The following is a 7,082-nucleotide window of genomic DNA, read 5'->3' on the forward strand; positions in this document are numbered from 1 at the left end:
TCAGAGTAATAAGGTTCCTCACTGCTTCTCTCATGCTATTTTAGATAAGTTTACACAGTATAGCCATAATGATATCAAATTTACATTATCACCCAGAATTAAATCAGTTTTCTTTGTTTATTTTGCTAGATATCAATGCAGTGGAAAAAAAACTAATCAGAACTTTAGCCAAAACCTTATGAACTAAGCACCCTATGCAATCTTCTCATTATTTAGAAATATTCATTTTTCTAAGATATTAGCATTCTGGGTCTGAAAATAAACATTGGGAGGAGGGAAGGAAGGGACATTTAGTACTATTGACCTGAGAAAAGAAATCTATTTGCTACATTTTAGATGAAAAATAACCTTTGATATCACAAAGATATTAAGCATTTAAAAGTTAAATTTCAATTCTTAAAGGTACATTTTTTAGTTAAACAAGTACTGGAGAAAGGGAGACTTTATGAATTTTATTTAACCTTGACAAAAATATTTTTATCTAAGTGATCAAAAATGTTTTATGTTGAGAAAAGGCTAACATTTTATGTAGTGAACAGGTGCACACTGGTTTCTTTACAAGTGGAAAAAGAGTGTCTACAGATTTTCAGGATAATAAATAATTCACTGCACAGATGCCAAAGGCAGAACTGGAAACTTGGGTCCTGCCCTCAGCCAGCCGGTAAAGACACCGTAACTCAGACAGCATCACTCCCCTGACAGCCAACTCAACCTTGGCCTGGTGGGGGCATCACAGAAGCCTCCACCCAGCAACAGGATCTTCAGCCCTTTTAGCCCTTGAAAAAATCTCTGCTATAGTAATAGGACAGACTTCTTTTATTTTCACACTGAAAACCCACTTAACTCTTTAGTCACAGAACCAGCTTTAGCCCTGTGGCATTTCTTAAGTTCTAGGATGGTTTCTTTACCTGTTTTCAACCACAACCAATTACCCTCACCCCTTACTATTTAAAAAATTAAAACCACACGAATCCAGTTCACTGTTATCCAAACCAAGAACTCAAGTCTCTATCACCCAAATTATATCCACAATTAGTCTTTTCAAAAACAACCTTTTTGCCAATTACAGAACAGGTTCATCTTTAAAAATTTGGAAAAAATAATACACAACTCCATTTTGGTGTATTTCCCTCCAAAGAGATTATTTTTTTCTTCATTAAAATGCTAAAACTGGGAGGGATGTTAAGAGGGCCACCAGCATTCTGGGGAATTTATGTTTGAACTGAGGCTTTGGCCTCAACGCCCAGGAACGTTATTACAATCACTTAGGAAGCAACAGAATTAAAAATAGAATGCTAAAGCTTTCAAAGGACTCCACTATGATGCTAAACGACTGTTTCTGTTACAGGGGCCAGCAGTGCTCAAAGTCCTATATGGAGTACCTAAGGACCATAAGCAGCAACAGCAACAACACACTACACTCAGCAGCTTTCGATTTGGCCCCAAAGGCAGCAGTCCTAATAAAACCGCTTTCACAGAAAGCATTTTTTTCTTCCCATGAAGACAATCTTCCCTTTAATTATTTTCCTTTGTCTCTTGTTCTGCACCAATTTTAAAAGCCCTGTCCCTCACCTTTATCTAAATCATAAAGGAAACTTATAATGAAAACAAATAGGAACATGACTGAAATGCACACAACATGATTCCTAGTCAATCCAGTAAATCAAAGCTCATGATCCTAAGTTTCTCTTTTCAAAATTACTCAACTACTTCCATATACAGGCTTTAAATCGTTCAACTGGGGCCGGCCCAGAGGCACAGCGGTTAAGGGCGCACGTTCCCCTTAGGCAGCCGGGGTTCGCCGGTTCGGATCCCAGGTGCGGACATAGCACTGCCTGGCAAGCCATGTTGTGGTAGGCGTCCCACATATAAAGTAGAGGAAGATGGACACGGATGTTACCTCAGGGTCAGTCCTCCTCAGCAAAAAGAGGAGGATTGGCAGCAGTTAGCTCAGAGCTAATCTTCCTCAAAAAAAAAAAAAAAAAATCATTCAACAAATATTTCTTGAGCGAATTCTACGACTACTGTCATGCCTTAGGCTGGGCCCCAGGTGACCAAAGAGACACAACCTATCATCAGTAACGTTACACCCCTTCTATCACGGGGACAGACATTAACCAATCATGACATATTTCATCAATTGTGTTAAGTTCTTTCTGGCTGTAACAAGGTGGGGTAGCCACTTTCCTTGGCAGTGATGATTAAGAAGGATCCCTACGATAAAACAATTTTTTTTTTTTTTTGAGGAAGACTAGCCCCGAGCTAACTACTGCCAGTCCTCCTCTTTTTGCTGAGGAAGCCTGGCCCTGAGCTAACATCCGTGCCCATCTTCCTCTACTGTTATATGTGGGACGCCTGCCACAGCATGGCATGCCAAGAGGTGCCATGTCCACACCTGGGATCCGAACCAGCAAACCCCGGGCCACTGAGAAGCGGAACGTGCGCACTTAACCGCTGTGCCACCAGGCTGGATCCAGAAAACAATATTTAACTAAGACCCAATGGCTGAGTAGGAGTTAACTTGGAGATTTCCTGGTTGGTGTGCGGGGGCGGGGGTGAGGGGGGATTTGGAAGGGAGGTAATGATGGACACTCAGCAGGACCGTGGTCCAGACAGAGGATCAGCACGTATTGAGACCCTAGATTAAGGCACACAGCCCAATCTAGGAAACGAAAGGCCAACGCAGCTAGAGCATCAGGAGTTAAGAGGGAGAGTGACCAAGGATCCAAGTGGGGACCTGGGAAAGAGGGGTCATACAATCAGGGTTAGACTGTTAATAATCGCATGGGACATTATCATAAAAATAACATTTGTAGTTCTACCATATATGTAAAACACTATTTGGTCCAAAGATGAATTTAAGGAAAATTTTAAATATGGAGGGGGAACATTATGAGTTAAGAAAAGCACAGAAGATAACAAAACAGACATTTAAATACACAGCTGAGTCTGACTCTGGCTTAAAAGACACCATGAATAAGATCCATCAAACAAACAAAAAAGAGTCACTTAGGAATAGAAACATCTTTATCAGAATTAACAAAGTAGTTGTTAAAGTGGGTCATTTCCTCAGCCTAAAAAGGCTTTCTGTGCTGATTATCTCCCACTGCCTGAGTTCCGGGAGCTGAGGATCGACACCCTCTTTCATATAGCTTTAAGATAAAACTGGAAAAGTTGAATTGCACAGAAATTCCATTTGAAATTCAAATTAAGAGAACATATACTGAAAACATTTTAAGACAATAACTTTTAGTTATTTGAGTTCATTCAATTTTTGTATAAAGTTATGAAACGGGTCAAGTTCCATCCCCAGAGCACTGACTACACAGCACTAATAAACTGCCAAAGTGTGCAGTCAGACGAGCAATGCATCATCATTTTCACCTATTAACCAGCAAAGATCCTGCTATTAAAGGAAGCTCATCCATTACACTTACCATTTGAGGGATGAAGGGACTTACACCGGGTAATGGACAGATCAAAACACTTATTTTGGCAACAAATGCAGATTACGCTCTGAACCAGCACTTACTGACACTCTAATTATGTTATTTAATTGATGATGGGCTCATTGCCCATATGCAAAATAACTCTCCTCTAATATTTGAGGAAAAATAACCTATGTCAAACATACTTAAAAACCCAAGGCACACAAAGCTGCTTGAAAAATATTCTCACATATAAACAGCATAGTTTCTTTAACTCTATTTGTAGAAAGTTCTACTTGTCACTGTATCAACACTATAATTATAGCTACCATGACAGCCACTAGTCTTAAGCAGCCCATCTGGCTCAGAGAGATGGAAGGCACTGCTGGTGCAGTATGATTAACACGGCTGGTCCACAGAGGGTCCAGAGAAAACATCCAGCAGTGGCAATGCAAGTCAGAAAGCTGACAGCAAGTTACAACTGCAAATGAGGAATTCATGACTATGTGACACCTTTAAAAACAAACTTCAGGTAAATCTTATGTATGTTGTTACCACAATAAAACAATATTTAGGAAAAAAAACTTTTGAAAGTTTCAAATTTGGGTCAAATTTAGCACTATCTTTGGATAGCTTTTTAACTAACTCAAGAGGCATGCACAAAGAACACAAAAAAATGTCATAGCAACTTGCTCTTTGTTTCCTCCCATCCCGTTCCATTCAGGAGGGCCAGCCTATCAAATGAGATCCTGCTTTTAAGCGTGAACGACAGAGAGAACAACAGCTGAATGGAGGGGGAAGGCAGCACCAACCCCACGGATCCAATTCAAGGGTCACAATCAACTGAAGCAAGATGTTTTTCCTTTCTCTTTTATTTCTAACTACAGTTTCAAAGTAATATCAGAATACTTGCGCAATCATTCTCAAAAGACACACAAAGAACTCTGGGTCTCCCAGGACAGCAACTTAGTAAGAGAAATCAAGGTCCTAAAAGCAACAAATAAACAGCCTCAGGGTCTCTGACTTAGAACTATCCAAGTTATGCCATTGACTGGGTTTGCACAAACCAAAAATAGTAACTGTTTCAATGGCAGTTTTTCCACAAGAATATCATCTTACAGAGTTCTGCTGCATGTGTCCCGTCATCCCTCCACAAGAACCAAAACATTCTAAATTTTTCAATTCAACAACGGCTCACTTTTACTCCTCAGTTGAAAAGGAACGTTAAAGATACTGCTCAAATCAATTTAGAAAACTCTCACCATATAAAAAAAGTCCAAAATTTGAGATTTCTCTACCAAGAAATTTGCAAAACAACCCTGTTCTTGCAAAGGGATATAAAACTTCTCATTACCCGTAGAAACCATGACACCTAAGCATGCTCCATCTTAACTGTTAGAAAGAAAACGGTTTTGAAAGCACAGGCCGTCTCAAGCCAGCTGAATCTTCCAAAGCCTCTTCCACAACTCCTTGGCAGCTGGTGTACAGGACCAGCTTTCCAAAAACACAACAGAAGCAGAAAACCTGGACGAGGCACCAGGAAAAGAGCAGACCTCAAGAAAAATTAAGGTTCCCCCCAAACGGCAGAGACACAAGACTGATCTCTGAGAGGGGATGGAATCCATGTGGCAGGGCCAACCCTCCACAGACACACTCACAGCTACCGCCCTGCCAGGGGATGATGAAATGAGGAACGGAAATTAACATTTCAGGCAACGTCTCACATTGTTCCTTGAGGCCAAGGGCTGCTGTTGCAGCCGCCACCGCCACCGCCTCCCTCCCACCGCCCCCCAGTCCCGCCTACCCTCCCCCCGAAACAACACACCCCGCGCCGCGGCCCCGCATTCCTGCCCCTCTGCGAGCCCACGCGCGCCCCCTGCAAACCTCGGCGCCCCCACTCTACCTCCAGGGCCCGGCTCACCAGCCCCCTCCGGCTGGAAGCCCGAGAGCCGCCTGCTCCCATTTCAAAACAGCGATAATAATAGGGACGCTGGGAATAACAACTACAACCGACACCGTGAAGGCGCCTCTCCCGCGGGTCAGAGGTCGGCGGCCCAGCTCCCCAGGTGCCCTGGGGCCTCCTAGAGTCCCCCGCCGGCCCCTGACGGCTGCCCAGACCCCCCCAAAGGTCCCGTCGGCCCCTCAAGGCCACCCTGGACCCCCCCCCGCCCGCGCCCCGCCCCCCGTCGGCCCCCCGAACCCCCCAGATCCACCCGTCGGCCCCTCACGGCTGCCCAGGCTCCCTAAGAGCCGTTAAAGCCCACCGTGGGCCCTCGTGTACCCCCGGTGCCCGCAGGCCCGCCCCGAGCCCCTCGTCGGCCCCTCACGCCCCCCTGAATGCCCCAGACCTGCCCCGGAGCCCCGCGTCGGCCCTTCACAGCCCCCAGAACCCCGCGGCCCGCCCGGGAGCCCCGCGTCGGCCCCTCAGGCCCGCCCGGACCCCCCGGGCCCCCAGGCCCGTCCGAGCCGTCGCGCCGCTCCGCCCGTGCGGAAGGCCTGCAGGCCGCGAGGCCGCCCCTACGCCCCGGCGCCCGCCCGACCCACGACCCGGCCGGCAACGGTTCTCACCCGGCTCCGGGCTGCGGCTCCGGGGCTCAGCGGCGGGGCGCGGGCGAGGCCATGCAGCCCCGGCCCGTCTCCCGGCCCGCGGCCCGAGCGGGAAGGCGGTGGCGGCGGCTCCAAGCGCCCGCGAGGCAGCGAGGCCGGCAGGAGGCACGGCCGGGCTCGGGCTCACTGAGGGGGCGTCGGGCCGCGCGCTCGGCGGCGGCGCCTCCCCGCCTGGGGCCCTCGCTCCATCGCGCTCCGGCTCGAGCGGCCTCTGGCTCCGGGGCCCGGCGGCGGCTGCGGCGGGCGCCGGCCGCATGAGACGCCGCCGCCCATTGGCCCGCCGTATCCGCCACCGCCATTGGCTCGCCGCGCCGGGCACAGGGCTGCGCACGTCATGGCGTCGGGGAGGAAGTGCGCGACGCGGGAGGGGCGGCGGCGAGATTGACAGCTGCTGTGACAGGCCGGGGCGGGACCAGGAGGACGTCCCTGGACGGATTGGCCAAGGTAGTGCGTCCAGGCGCACGGGACGCTAGGGTAGCGCGCAGCTGGGTTGGCTGCCTGCGTCGCGCAGGCGGTGGGTCTTTCGTCCTCGGACGTGACGGTTGGTCTCTCCGAGTGCCGGAAGCGGCGAGGGCACGCTCGAGAACCTGGTCTGGCGTGGAAGGCGCTGGCCGACCGGACGTCAGCCGTGCGCCCGCGGCGCGAGCTACGTGCGGCCCGAGGCCCGAGGCCCGAGGCCTCTCGTCGTGAAACGCGCGCGAGGCGTCGAGCTGGCCGGGCGGGGGCAGGCCGCGCGCCCCGGCGGGAGGACGGCGGTCGGCGGTGACCTACACCGTGGCTCCCGACGCGGGACGCTGGGGGGCTTTGGGTTCGCTCGAGTTCCGCTTCCTTCCGTGCGCCCGCCGCTCGTCCAGGGGACTCAGCCGCGGAGGGGAGCCCGCGACCCCTCATCTGGGGGGACTCACTGGGGCTGGAGGAGAGCCTGCGACCCCGTCCCCGTGCTCGAGGAGTGGAGGACGCTCCGCCGCTAGGCCACCCACCAGCCGGAGCCCAGGCAGCCTCATCACCTCTCAGACCCTCAGTCTCATTGGCGGAGCGGGAACCACG

At 50.1% G+C, this 7,082-nt stretch overlaps 1 protein-coding gene across 11 annotated transcripts in view; it reads right to left on the reverse strand.

Annotated features, from left to right (window-relative positions):
• ANKRD11 (ankyrin repeat domain containing 11) overlaps positions 1-6,278 on the reverse strand; it is a 213,829-nt gene extending 207,551 nt beyond the window's left edge. For 10 of the 11 annotated variants that reach the window (XM_046681538.1, XM_046681547.1, XM_046681539.1 and 7 more), the window contains exon 1: positions 5,997-6,278. The gene's annotated coding sequence lies outside the window, so the exon portion shown is untranslated. The remainder of the gene's footprint in view (positions 1-5,996) is intronic. The other variant, XM_046681540.1, reaches the window with a different exon arrangement.
• Positions 6,279-7,082: the final 804 nt, after the last annotated feature.

The sequence above is a fragment of the Equus quagga genome, chromosome 13 (genome assembly GCF_021613505.1).
Source record: "Equus quagga isolate Etosha38 chromosome 13, UCLA_HA_Equagga_1.0, whole genome shotgun sequence".
Taxonomy (NCBI): domain Eukaryota; kingdom Metazoa; phylum Chordata; class Mammalia; order Perissodactyla; family Equidae; genus Equus; species Equus quagga.